This window comes from Chinchilla lanigera, unplaced genomic scaffold, assembly GCF_000276665.1.
Source record: "Chinchilla lanigera isolate Chin_1 unplaced genomic scaffold, ChiLan1.0 scaffold00018, whole genome shotgun sequence".
NCBI classification, from domain to species: domain Eukaryota; kingdom Metazoa; phylum Chordata; class Mammalia; order Rodentia; family Chinchillidae; genus Chinchilla; species Chinchilla lanigera.
Genome location: NW_004955419.1, coordinates 59,904 through 74,420, shown reverse-complemented (window position 1 = coordinate 74,420; position 14,517 = coordinate 59,904). Strand labels below are relative to the sequence as shown.

General features: G+C 42.9%; 1 pseudogene; it reads right to left on the bottom strand.

Annotated features, from left to right (window-relative positions):
* Window positions 1-14,186, bottom strand: part of LOC102018290 — a 232,123-nt pseudogene extending 217,937 nt beyond the window's left edge.
* Between the last annotated feature and the right edge of the window lie 331 nt (window positions 14,187-14,517).

Here is a 14,517-nt window from a genome sequence, read left to right as displayed (position 1 = left end):
TTTCTTTCATCCTCATCTAGATCTCAGGTGTTTAACACAGAAAAGGCAGTGTACTGCCATTGGGTCATATTTGAAAATACTGGTCTGTCTGGGGCTCTCACATCTGTAGAAACCATTGAGACCATTTTTTTTCCCCAGTACCGGGAATCGAACTCACAACCTTGCTCTTGCCAGGTAGGCGCTGTGCTGCTGAGCTAAATCTCCAGCCCCGAGACCATATTTTTAAGTGAAATAAATTGCACACACATGCTTAAATATTGCATTGTTCCTTTTGTGTGAGAAACCCAAAGGGTCAATAAGGACCAAAATGGATGATACATATTCAGAAGTAAAAAGAAAATGTTCAAATGAGAAGGGCAACAAGGATGGAAAAGAAAAAGACAAGCAAGGGAAAACAAAACAAAAGAACAGAAGGAAAAATGGAAAGGAAAGTTTTGGTAAATAAGAAGGAGAAGAAGAAGGGTTGAACAGAGGAGGGGAATGGAGAGAGAAGAATAATCCAGATATATACAGGTATAAATTCCCTATGAGGAATGTGATCAAAAGTGTATCAAAAAATTAATTTAAAAAGAAAAAGAAAATGAAAACCATTGGGGGAGACCTATAGCAGAGAGACAGGTATCTGAGGACAGGATCATCAAACATACCAATTTTTTGGAGGCCTCTTTAATTACTGGGTTTTGAGGCCTTTTCCAAAAGTCAAGAGCCACAAATCTCTGAATAAGAGTTTCACACCACTTTTCTTGTGTGTTGCAGAAAAAATTTAGTTGAAGAATAGTACTATAATCAGACAGGTACCATTCTGTGCCCATCTCTTGCCATTTCTTATACTGAAAGCAAACTGTAAAGACAAGGGTAGAGCCACTAGGGCTCCAACTAGCTCCATTCTGGGTCATATTCCTAGGTTTTAAGCATATGGACTAATGTTGATGTGGCTGGGATATGCAGGCTGTTTTCCATGTGTGTCCTGGGCCCTATGAAGAGAGAAAACTGGGTCTGGGGTCCTTTTGATGACATTCTTTTCAGAAGTGGGTGAGTTCTTGAGTTTGGTCACAAGCACTGTTTGTGAGTCTCAAGCACTTTCTAAGAAAATGTCTCTGCTTGAAATTCTGATGGAGATCCTGGTACCTTACTAGAAGACCGGGGCCCTCTTGGTGGCACCCAACCTTAGGATTCTACTTAGAGAGGAGGGTGGGGCCATCTAGGGGCTTCCTTGGAAACTCCTATGAGATTAGGGCGGAGCCCCCTACTCCGAAACTCCCTTAATTACTTGATATATAGTATGCTCTACACAAAAGTGTGGAGCTCCCTGGGGCTCCCATAGGCCGTAGTCCACCGACTCTCTAGAGAGAAAGGTGGAGCCCCTCTCCTCAGAGGCCCCCATAGAAACTCCCAAGAGATCAGGGTGGAGTCCCTCAAAGGGTTGCCTTAACCACTTCAGCCAAGGAGATCAAGGTGGATGCCCTCTGGAGCTCCTCTGCCAATCATAAAATCTAAAGAGATCAGGGTGGAGCTCTCCATCGGACTCCCTTAGAAAACTGTGAAGCCCCACCCAAGAAACAATATTCCTTGCATTTATCACAATAGAATGGCACCTCTGTTCTCAAACATAATTCTTCCCACAATTCCTTTGTCAAACCAAGTTGGAAGACTCACGATTCAAATTTCCCGATAAGGCCAACATTCAACCTAAACATTGAATTTGATTTATTTCACTAGCAATTTGGTTTGTGACAGGGTTTGTGGAAAGAATTAAGTTCATGAACCAAGATACCGGCACTTTGGTGTTTTTAAAAAAAACTCACAAAGTTCTAAGAACAAGGACGGCTGGCTTTTACATCCTCACAGCCACTTAAGTGAACACTTCCTGGCTGTTTCCACCAGGTGTCGCTAAATGCAACGACCAACATAGACATGCAGGCCGAGAGTTGGGATGCGGCTTGTGTGTGGGTTTCCCAGTCTCTTTCTCTAACACAGGAAGAGGAAGAGAGGGCAAAGACAGTGAAAGCAAGAGTAAAGTTTATTGACAGAAGAAAAAGACACAAAGACCTTCTGAGGAGGGGACTCCAGGGCTGGGTAACTGCTGGGTGTGGCCAGTGCTGCTGTATTTATGAGATTCATGTGGTAGTTCCTGCCTCTGGGGATGGCCTCACCCATGTGGCTGGTCTGTCCTGTTGGTAGGGGTTTGGGTTTAATACTGCAACGAGGCTAGACAACGTTACAAAAGAAAGATTGCTGATTGCCAGTTATTTACGTTCTTGGGACACTGGAGAGGATATTTTTCTCCTAAATTCTACAGTCTGTGATCCTTTTCTGACCGTATCAGTGGGGTTCCATTTTTCTGCAGCCCCTGGAAATAGTCAATCATTTATCTGCTGTTGGGATTAAGGATGACAGCCGCTGCTTCTTCTGACTCAAAAGGGTGCTGGGTGGGGCAGTGGTTGATTTCTCTTGGGAGTCTGGTCTAATGAGCCACTACAGATGGAAAGAGGAACCTGCACGTTTGGCTCCATCTGGTGGACCATCTGCATTTTGACACCATTGACATGATCTGAAATGAACATGCTAAGGGAGTTTAGTGTGCAAAGTTAAACAGGCAAAGCAGCAAAATAGTAGCCACGAGCGAAAGGAACCAGGTGGATATAGAAGTTAGTGAGCTAAGTTTTGATCTGAGAGAAAACTTGGGTCACCAGGGAGGTGATGACTTCCTGATCATGGAGTCACTTAACCATGTCCAAAACGACATTAGTCTGAGTCTTGATCTATTGAGAGGTAGTAACGTACAGATGTAGCAGGTTCTGTTAAGAATCACGCAAACTCCTCTCTGATGGGCAGGCATCCAGTCAGGCATTTATTTATGCTCCAAACCACACCTACCTGGGAGCCCAGGGATCACTGGAGGTCCTGGAAATTACTTCCAGTTGAGAGGGTGACCTCTGCTGCACTGGCAGTGTGGTTTGACTGAATTGGCCACTTTTCCATAGTTAGTTGTGTGAGGGTCACTATGAGCATATGACCCCTAAGAAATCAAAGTGATGGGTTCCCATTTATAGTGACTAAGTCTTGTTCCTAGTGGCCCCTGAGGTTGAAAAACCTCCTCCTCACAGGTCTGGTTTATAGTATGTACACTATTTGGGGATAGTTCCAATCACATTCAACCCCAGTTTCCTGTACACCGATGGCAAGGAGGCATTGCAATACCCAACACCGTAAGGGGTCCCATCACGACTTTGCCATTTTCCATAAAAGAGGAGTCCAGGATAAATCTCAAGCCAGGGCGTACCACATTTCAGGTTGGACAGCAGACTCAGCAATCAGTATAGCTAGAAGAGAGAGTCTCCGCTAACCATAAAAGTGTTGTATTTCCAAGAAGAGAAAGACTAGCCCCCTCCAAAAGGGGAGGGGTAGCACGTCCAAACCATAAACAACCTCCACATGGTCAGTTCCTGTCACGAGAGGAGTGACTGCACCCCAAATGGAGAAAATACCCTAACTGTAAAATCAACCAAATTTCCAACAGGATCCATAATCCTGCGCACACCCAGAGCAGAGGATTTTTTTTTTTTATCCTCCCCATTATTTGTCATACTTATTGTCTTTTAAAGAGAAATTCGAGATTTTACAGGGACTCACAGGCGTAAGTAGACTCAGATGTTTTTTGGTTTGCAGCAGAAGCAGTTCACTGTTTTACTCTGGAACGGTGAATCCAGGTTTCATGCCCCCTCCCATGAACTGCGATACACACTGAAGAGCTCACTCTGTGGTGACTTTCCCATCAGGGTTTGGTTATGTTCTGTGCATTTAGAGTCTTAATATGTACCAAGATTTCAGGGAAGAAGAGGGGCTTACAATGTGGATTAAGTCCAGGGTTTATTTGCCTCAAGCCTGACAAAATTTACTGAAATTTTGCTACGGACCCTTAAGGGTTATGGGTCTCCTCATCAACCAGAATGTCATTTTTGAGCAAAGAACTCCGATACAAGAACTCACAGGGAGACCGCCCCTGAAACCTGGGCATATTGCTGCCTCATATAACATCCACAGGTAGGAGCTGTTTCCACGTGGACTTACATTCCTGTTCCAGCTTGAAAAAATGCCTTTTGAGTATATTATTAACCCGTTCTACCTGTCCTGATGACTGCGGTCACCAGGCACTGTACAAGCGGTAAATAAGACCAAGGGATTTGGAAATGCCTTGAATAACCTTGGGGTGAAAAGCAGGGTCTTTATTGCATCAGAAGCTATGCAGTAACGTAAACTGTGGGACAATTTTATTGGAGAGAATTCTGAACTCTTTTGGCATTTTTGACCTGGTGGGGTATGCCTCTATCTATCTCGTGTGTGTGAACCGGGCTCAGGACAAAGTGGCTGTGTCAGCCTCCTGGAATGTGAGAGAAATCAAGCTGCCAGTCCTCTCCAGGCTAAGTACATCAGTACTGTTCTACCAGGACTTGCAGTTGGGAGTTTTGTGGGTTTGTCTTTAAGCATATTTCACAGGCCTGGAATACTTGCTGTAATATTGTTTTTATGGTATGTCCCAGGAAGGCCTTTGTAACCATGGTAAAACTATTTTTTCTGCCTTAGGTGGTTGGTGTTCTGGATATCCTTAATTATCTTCCAGCATAGGTCGCCAGGTAGAAAGGGCTGCTCAGTGAGGATAACAAAACACCCTTCAGAATTAAGGGTCCACTCATGTTCCTGGCATTGTAAAACATCTCAGTCGGAATATACAAATAGACTAGTGGACAGCAGATTGATGGATCACAGAAAGGGACACTCTAGGTGTCTGGAGGCAGTTGCCTTGGTTTCTTTGTCAACCCCTTTATTGCCCAAGGTAATGGGAATTAGTCCCCTTTTACTGTCCTGGGCAATGTATAACTGCTACTTGGAGAGGCAGGTGCACAGCCTCAATAAAGTGTGAGGTCTCTGAAGTCAATAGGCCTCATTCCTTCCAAATAAGAGCATGAGCTTTCACAGCACAAAGGGGACACTTGGAGTCTGTATTGTTTACTCTCTGTGCTTTGGCTTGCCTGAGGGTGTGAGTAAGGGCTATAAGTGCTACATTTTGGGTACTTATATCCGGGCACAAAGGACCTGACACTTCCAAGTTGCCCATCACAGCATATCCAGCCCTCCTGACTCTTGACTGAACAAAGGCACTGCAGTCTGTAAAGATCCCGTCCTCGGTGCAACTAATGGTCTGAGTGTCTCTGTTGTATCCTCAATCTTCCCACAAAGCATCAGACCATCCACATACTTGTCAGGCCAAATTAGAGGGGCATAGGCAGAAAAATACAAGGCAAAACCTGGATGGCTGACATTTATAAAATAACCATATGCTTTACTGTGCATTATATGCTTAAGGAAACTACCTCTTGTGAAACTATTATGTGTATTTACTGTGCACTGGAGAAACGCCTAGACCACTGAGCTTTTTCTCACCTCAGAAACAATGGCTAAGACCCCGATTGGCCTAGATTGCACCAATCATTGAAACAGTTACTTGCAGAAGCGAGCTTACCGCTAGAAGTAAAAATACACCCCCAGAACTGACTGGGCAGTCCAGTCGGGTCCTCCTATCTTGCACCACACACTACTGTTAAGGCAGTTTTTTCCTGCTTTTGCCACATCATAAATAAACTTTTGCTTCACGTCACTTCCACTGTGACTTGCTCACTTTTTGCTGGAGGTGTTGACTCTGAAGCAGCCTCACCTCATTTTCTCATTCTTCAATGGAGTAAGGCTGTCAGACAAGAAGTGGAGGGTTGTTATGGGGGAACCCCGCATGACACAACATATTGTAGGAGAATAATTCCCTCTTCTTTCATTCTAAAGGTCTTGGGACAAGGGTAAAATGAAGACGTGGGAGCTGCCATGAAAGCTCTAACTGAGAACTGTTATTTCTGGCTCTCAGGTGCCAGGGGTCTGCAGAAAAAGGCATGCTTTAGTCATTGCAAAAGCACTGAAGTGGTGGGTTCCTTTTTCTCTTGGTAAATCTGTCCTACTTTGTACAGTTAATGGGCTTAACCCTTGTTCCCTTTATCCGTCCTTGATGCAGTAGAGAAAGTGCAAACAGGCTTGTTTTGCCTGACGGTTTTCATAAATACCTTGAGGACTGGACCAAGGGCAAGTCATGGCCCCTATGGCACATATGCTTTTGCTTTGCTTACCCCATGCAAGCTCCTCTATGAGCTTCATGGCATGCATTTTCAGCTCTAATGGCTGTTCTTAGAACCGTTTCTTTTTCTCTCTGATTAAGAGTCTCACTAAGGAGAAACATACCATCATCCCTGGTAAACCTAATTAGAAATGTCAGTCTTTCAAAAGCTCTTAAGTATCCATCTGGGTCATCGGTGTAACTCCCAAGATCATGTTTCATTTTTTCCAATTTTGAGAAAGTAAACAAGACCTGTTCTAGTTCTTCCCTCCAATTGGAATAGAGCGGCAGTAATTCTTTTGGTGGAGCCATAAGTCAAGAGTCAGAGCAAGTTGAGACAGGACCCCTGTACTTTAGGCATGTAGGGACCTAATCTTCCTCCTTTTCCGGGGGTGTTTCTCCCTCACTAATTTGATCCCTCTGAAGGGGAAGATATCAGTGCTGCCAACAGTGAGGGGTCAAGGGAACACCAGAACACCCACTCAGATGGTCGCAGAGGAGAAAGAAGAGTTAGACATAGGGCACATCATTCCATTTTCCTTCCATTTTCCAAAAGAAGCCTAACTGGAGTATGGTGTTAAATATAAGGAATCCCCCTCCCCTGGACACTTTTCATGAGGCCAAGCATCAATGCAATAGAAAACTAGAGGCGATTTCTTTAAGATTTGGGCATCTAATTTCTTCTAATGATTAAGTAGATGTAGACATTCCAGGAATGGGCCAAGTTGGGCAATTATGTCTGCCAAAGCCACAACTTGCCTTCTTGTGGATGTCCACCTATGACAGCTTGTCAAGGTTCCAACCTGACACAGTGCAGTTGTCTACCCATGATATTTTTTCTTCCAAAACTGAGAGAGCCAATAGACATCAGCAGTACAATTATCCCAGCTACCCTTGTATATCCATATGTATTTTTCCTTCCTTTTTTCTTTTTTTCTCTGTTTTTAATGGTTTTTAAAATTATTTTTATTCTCTTTCATTGTTTGATCAATCTCGCATTCTTACGTCTGGTAATGCCGGCAACTTCACTGAAGATAACAATATGTAATATAACAACCCTTGTTAACTTCCTGTCACCTTGTTTTGAAATTCTGTGTCATTTTTATTGTTTTTGTGTTGCTTTGTTTTTGTCTTGGTTGTTGTTATTTTGATTTGTTTTCTCTTAGAAAAAACTGAGAGAAAAAACCTCAATGATGGTGCATAAGGTACCCAGAAGGTACATCACCCTTTTGGATAGGCATCCCGCACTTTCAGGAGTTCTATTGCAGTTAGTTTTTCCTGCACTCCACTCATCCCACCACTTTTGGGAGTCATGAGAGCTAGACCCATTGGTGGATTGGAGCCATGGCCCATCTCAACCAGATTGCCACTTGGGGTCCCAAGGGAGATAATCCCTTATAGCCCCCTTCTATCTCTCTCTTAGCAACTCCTCACACACATACAGGCACTTTCCTTTGCCAGACCCAATATCGTATTCATGGTCAGGTTTCCAAATGAATTGGGGTATATCAATCTGGGATCACTAGACATATAGATTTAATGCAAGATATACAAATATATAAGGATTTAGAAGATTTACTTACAATGGCCACCTACAGCGTGCTGTGTGGAAGAGTGCCAAAGGGCTGTCTGGGCACTGGAGAGCTCATGGGTGCAGTCGAAGGCCTGGAGCTCAGTGTAGTATGCTGGCGAGTCTGTATCAAGCGTGTGAAAGGTGTGCAATTGAAGGCTGAAGGGTCTGGGTTGCAAGGCTGGACAGGCTGTGCTGGGAGGTTGAAGGGCCTGTGCTGGAAGCCAGCAGAGGACATCTAAGGTGAAGGTGAAGCCCAGAGCTCCTCTGCTGAAACAGAAATGACACTGCCTGTTTCATTTCCCATTTATACCATTCCGGAGACAAGCCTACCCATGGTTGGTCTACTGTCTTCAGTAAATCCCCTTAGGCACACCCAGAGTCATGCTGATTCAATGTTTTTTTTGTAACTATCACAACTGGTAATGAAAACAGGACCAGAATGAGCCATCTAAGTCCAATCAAGGTTGAACAGGATTCTTACAAATCTGTGGAGATGAACTAATAGTAAGAAGTCACACAAAATGTACCAGGAACAGAGGTTACCTGGCACAATATTTTGTCATAAGATCCCTTTCTTTTCTGACATCCCTGTGCAAATGGCCTGGGAAAGTGAGGCCAGGACAAAAGAAGTGAAATGTGAATGGAAGTACGAAGTCAGGATCTAACCATAATCTAATCTGAAAGATCCACTTTCCCTGAGGTGGGGCATGACAGAAGGGGGAAATGAGACAAAAAGGAACCCCCCTATCTCAGCAAGAGGCAAAGCGGCCTTCAATCCCATGGCTTAGAGTCGTTCCACTGTACATTTTTCTCTCATGAATTCCTTTTCTTATCTGAGGTCACTATGTAACTCAGTGGGTAAAGCTGGAAAGTGATAATACAAGTGAAAGGTGACCGGGAAAGGGAGATTATCTGGATGTAGTCAGGGATCAATCTGAAATGCCCATTTTTATTCCCTAACAGGAAAATTAAATGACCTGAATGGCAAAACATAGGTACCTGGCATTCACTGTGCTCTTGAGCCCACGGACAGAGAGGTCACCGGGTCATAGCTAAAGTCTTTCTTCCCTCCCTTCTGGCCCTAAGGTCCTATATTCTCACCAAACCATGACAGTCCTCCATCAGGCACAGAGCAGGATCTCAGTCTCTCAGCAACAGGCAGGTCTGTATAAACCACAGACCAGGTGCAGAGTAGAAGGCGGAAGTTAGGGTCAGTCATCTTGGCATGAACTTGGTCAGATACATCTCTGACCAGTGGAGGACCAGAAGATAGAAGGTGGCCAAACACCAGCTTTCTTGGACTACCTTAGAATCTGCATGGAGTACTGATTACTGCGAGTTTTCTGTGGACTGCTGGGAAGCTGTTTGCATTGCTGAGTCCCTTACTGTGCTTTGCACTTGAGCTGTTATGAAGATTTCCTGAAAAATGGGGACCTCTATTATTTAAAGAGGCCCAGTGAAGAGATATCCACCGTGCTAGATCTTTAAGTGGGGTATCTATAGAAAGTGAGCCAAGAGGAGGATTGAGTGACTGCAGTGGATTGACAAGGGGTGGTCAACTTGTAACAGCCAGCTGAATGGAACCAGCTTGATGCTGAGTGTGGGAGGCACACCTAAGGATTGTTGCTCCTAACATAAGAGGCAGCTCTGGAGAGGAAGAAGTTTAGAGGCTGTTGGGAGCTTGTAGAAGCTGTTGGGAAGCTGTTAGGGAGCTGCTAGTTCTCTTGGGCTATTCTCCTGGAGGACCTTGTCATGCTGGATTTCCTGATGAACTTGGCTATTCTCATCAGAGGAGGAGCTCAGGACCTTGTTGTCACTGAGAATGGCTATGGTTCACTTTGGGGGAACCCTGGTCCTTGCTTTGAGCATCACTTCCTGGCTCTGGAGGGGAAGATGGTGCACTGCTCAGTCTCCTGGGGAAGCTTGTTGTGTTGGCTTTCCAGATGGGAACTTGGCTTTCCTCATCATCAGAGAAGCTTAGGACCTCATTGTTGGTAAGGATCACTGTGGCCCTTTTCAGGGGAGCTCTGGTTCTTACTTCCTGGCTCAAATTCAGATCCCTCAGCCTGCTAGCACAGATCCTTCAGCACGCTGCCACAGACTTTCTAACTTTCACCACTGTATCAGTCAGGGTTTTACTGTAGAAACAGATACAACACACGATGTACAAATTATAAGAAATGACAAGATTGGCTTACGACGGTCAGCCAGAGAGTTGTATGGGGAAGTGTGCAGAGGGTGTCTGCACACTGAAGACTGAAGGAATCAGTCCAGGGTCTGGAGTTCACTGCACACTTCTGTGCAAGTCCGTACCAGGAGGCCGATGAGTCTGCGACGGTAGGCTGAAGGATCCAAGGTGGAAGCCGAAGAGCCTGCACTAGAAGCCCGGAGACTAAGTCCAAGCTGAAGGTGAAGATTGGAGCTCCTCCACAAGGAATGGAAGTACCTCTGTCCTTCTTCATTGCCCTTTTATATTATCTAGGTGATAATCCACCCTAGGGTGGCTCCTCTACACCCTAGGGTGTAAAATTGCTGAGCCAATTGCTGAGCCAAGCTTAGTTATGCTTCTAAACTTCTCAAGTTGACATAATCAATCAACCACTACAACCACTGACCTTTGGGCCTTCCCAGCACAGATCTGTGAAACAGGCCTGCATGAGACATTGTCATGGGTTCCAGGCCTCCAGGTGGACTCATGGGAGGCATTGTTATGGGCTCTTGGTCTTCAGCTGGACTCATTCAGGATATTACTATGGGATCCATGTCCTCAGCTGGATTCTTTGATCTTTGTGTGTGGACAGATTTCTTGAACTCTCTGTATATGATTCTTTGGGTGACTATTAGACATAATCTTATAAAATATGTGTCCTGTATTGTATTTCCTCATCTGAAATTTTGCCCTTGCAAAACCCCAAACTACACCAGTGACCTTTCGTATTCACTCCTGTTTAGGGTAGGCCACACTGACCATGTCCAGTGGTCCTTATAGTCTTCTCATGAATCTGGGCAATCCCCCCAAATTGCATTGTGTCCTTGAATAGGTCTGCGGTCTGATCCACCTTTGAGCTTCCCAGAATTATTTCTCTCTCCAAGTAGAAAGAGAAAGAGGAGTTAGAAACAATGTAAAGCAAGAGTAAAGTTTATTGACAGAAGTAAAAATATGAAGCCACTCAAAGGTGTGGGGGCCCCAAAGCTTGGTAACCATGGAATATGTCCAGGAGTGCTGTGTTTATAGGATTAAGGTGGTGGTTCTCCTTTCTGATGGCAGTCTCACCCAATCAGCTGGTCTGTTCTTTTGCTATGGGTTTGGGTCCAATACTGCCATAATTATGGTGGACAATGTTACAAAAGCAAGATTGCTGATGGTATGTTATTGACATTCTTGGGACAGCACGGAGGTTGTTTTTCTCCTGTTCTAAAGGGCCATGTCCTGGGACTGGGGATTTAGCTCAGCGGCACAGCACCTGCCTGGCAAGCGCAAGGTCGTGAGTTCGATTCCCGGTACCGGAAAAAAAAAAAAAGGGCCATGTCCTTTTCTGACCCTACCTAGTGTATTCCTTCTATTCCTGCACCAGGGTGTTCACTCTGAGCTACATCCTCACCCCTTTTTTCTGAAAGAATTTTGTTAAAAATTAAATCAAATATGAACATATGAAGCACATCAATTTTTCAAGCAAAGGTCCTTAATTCAGTGAAATTCTTCTATATTATAGAGCAATTTATAATTTTTAGAATAAAAATTCTGCTTTTTAAGCTCTTATACTTTCTCCTCTAATAAATCAAAATGTTCTTAATTTTGAGGTTTCATTAGTGCAGTAGTGAGTTCCTATGCTATAATGTACACTGTTTTCATTTTTCTCCTTGACATGATCTCCATTTCAATGTGTTAAACTTCTTTTAAGGATAAATCTTGGAGTTTTTCATTGTTTATTGCATATTGTTGATCACACAAAGACAGAAGAACGAGAAATAGTTACACAAATCTAGCATAAAATCTCTCAACCTTAGTCATGTAGAGCCAGTGAAGCAGATGCAAACTTCTTTCCAAAAAGGATAAGAAAATGTGCATTATAGGTACATTTTTACTATTTTCAGCTTTGGCACTAGAGGAAAGCAAACATGTATATACTATAATATGGTAGGGAAAGTTGTTAATGTACAGGTTAAGAAAGCTAAAAAATTATTTTCTTTCTAGAAAATGTATGAGAACATGTTATCATCTTTGAGGGTAAAACTGTTCACTATGTTTTCTTTGTCTTCAAATTAAATTAACTGTTCTTTCAAGAGTATATTTAAGTTCTAATCTAATTCAAACTATGTAAATTTCCTCTGAAATAAATTTCACACATCATATAAATCTAAGAGGAGCTACATAAAAAAACCCTTGTGTTATTCTTGGACCTGTATTCTCAGACACCTTCATTAGTAGGGAGACCTATTCAAGTGACTTCCTAAAAATACTAGTCAAGTAACTCCATGGCCGCAGTGACAGGTTGGTAAGCCTCATGCAGAGGTGGTATGAGGAACAGGAGCTGAACAGGAGCCGAGGGTGGAGGATCTCTCACTGTCCTTCATGTCACCTGCGGTGATGCTGCTAAGACACAGATTCCTTTCTGCATGTCAGTGCTAAGCAGCCCAAGAGATACTCAAATTAGGTAATCAAACATCAACAATTGACACAAAAGTGAGGCATGTCAATATCCTTCTAGATATGTTTCAGTGGAGGTGCACCGTGTTCCAAAGTTAATTCACTTAATTACAAAAGTAACAGAAAGTTATCATTGGATACGATATCTGAAACCCAAAAGAGGGAGACACTGATATATGACACTTCAAAATAATCACATTATCTCAAAGATAAGTGGAAAGAATAGTAAAGCTGTTTCTCTGATTTTTTGTTAAACACATGCGTCATGTATTCCAAAGAGAAGAGAGAGGACCCAAATCCTTATGCTTGCCACAATCAACTCACACGACAATGTGCGTACGTTTTTTATCGTAAGTTTTTCAGAATATCTCCAAGTCCAGCCAATTTAATTTACATTAAACTGACATTTAAAAGTCAGCTTTATAGGCCAGGCAGGTGGCATATACCTCCAATCGCAGCACTTGGGAGGCTGAGGAAGGAGGATCACCATGAGTTTGAGATCAGCCTGGGCTATGGAGTGAGTTCAAAGCCAGCCTGGACTACCCAGTGGGGCCCTGTGTAAAAAGAAAAAAATATCAGATTTATGTAGATTGCAAGAATCAGTTCACTACAAAAATACTTCATTTTAATACACAGATTTGCAAGACAACAGAATAAGAATTTATTATGATATACAAAACAAAGCTTTCTCAGTCTTGAGGAAAGATAGGCTTTACCTTTATTTTGGTGTTACGGCTTGTGTCTAGATGCCCCCCCAACCCCCAAATAGTCATATGGTCATCAATAGAGCTTCTCAAAGGAGGCTATATCTAGAGTGTGTGATGATGGGATTAAGATACAATGCTCGGATTGATTCATGGTGTGATACTAGGATTTAGGGTGCACCACCCTGAGTTTGAGTGCTACTTGCACAAACGTTAGGTAGTCTGGGCAAAATATAAGGGACGGAAAGAGGGCTGCTGTTGTTGCCACTTGTTGCTTGCTACTTTGCTGCCTTGTACCTGCCACAAACTGTTTCTCCTCTGTGATGCCACCCTGCCATACCACCCTGCCTTGGAGCCAGCCAACTATGAATTGAAATCTCTACAAACTGAGCTGCAATAAACTTTCGTTCCTTTAACTTTGGCTGTTGAGTATTTTTTTCTCAGCAATGACACTGGATTCATCCATAGAGGGTCAATCACAATATCTTTTCTGAAGAGAACATATTTTTCAGTGATTTCAAATCTGATCATAATTTCCTCATCTGAATCTACTAACATAATAAGAACTTTATCTGTGAATGAAGACGGATTATTTTCTTCTACTCCAAATTTGCCTCAAGAGTATCAGAAGTAGGATTAGCTGCTCCACTGGAAGCTTATTTTGAGGCTCTTAATTTTATTTCTTCAGATAAAATATTAAATGGGACCATTAAGTTTTTCACTGCATCACTAGAATGCACTAAGAGCATGGAGGTACATCTCTCATTATTTCACAATGACAATATTACTGTAAGACTGGTTGAATAAAGGAAGCTCCAAAAATGCATCACTAACACAGAATTCCACCCAGTCTGATTGGCATTTTTCAATTCTAAATGCCTTACTCATCGACACCCGAAACACTAATGATGCAAGAACAGTGAAGATGAAAGAATTTATAAAGTTATCACACAACAAAAATTCCACTGTGTCCTTTCTTAATGTTACAGTCTTCATACTGTGTGTCAAGCTTATAAAAATCCACCAGAACAAGCCACAGTGAAGGAGAGAATAACGGATGGCCAGAAGACAAATATCAGAATCAATCCCTCCAATGACTTTCATTATGCCTTCAATAGATACAAAGATAAGGTAAAGCAGTCCAAGCCCAATCACCTAACCCTTGACTGACCATACATGTGGCTTCACAGTAGCATCATAGCTTGCATTCCCAAGAATCACAAGAATGGAAGTCAGCGTTCACTTGGCACAGATATGAAATCTGCAAGTATCAGTGAACCTTGTTTGACAGTTCAGTGGTATTAATGGCTTTGGTATTCATTTGAAAATCTTCTTGGAAAAGTATTCCTAGGAAAATAACATTGGCTTACCACAATGTGTTCTTTTTTCTATTTTAAAAATAAAAGGAGGAAACCATTAACAGACAGACAACCTT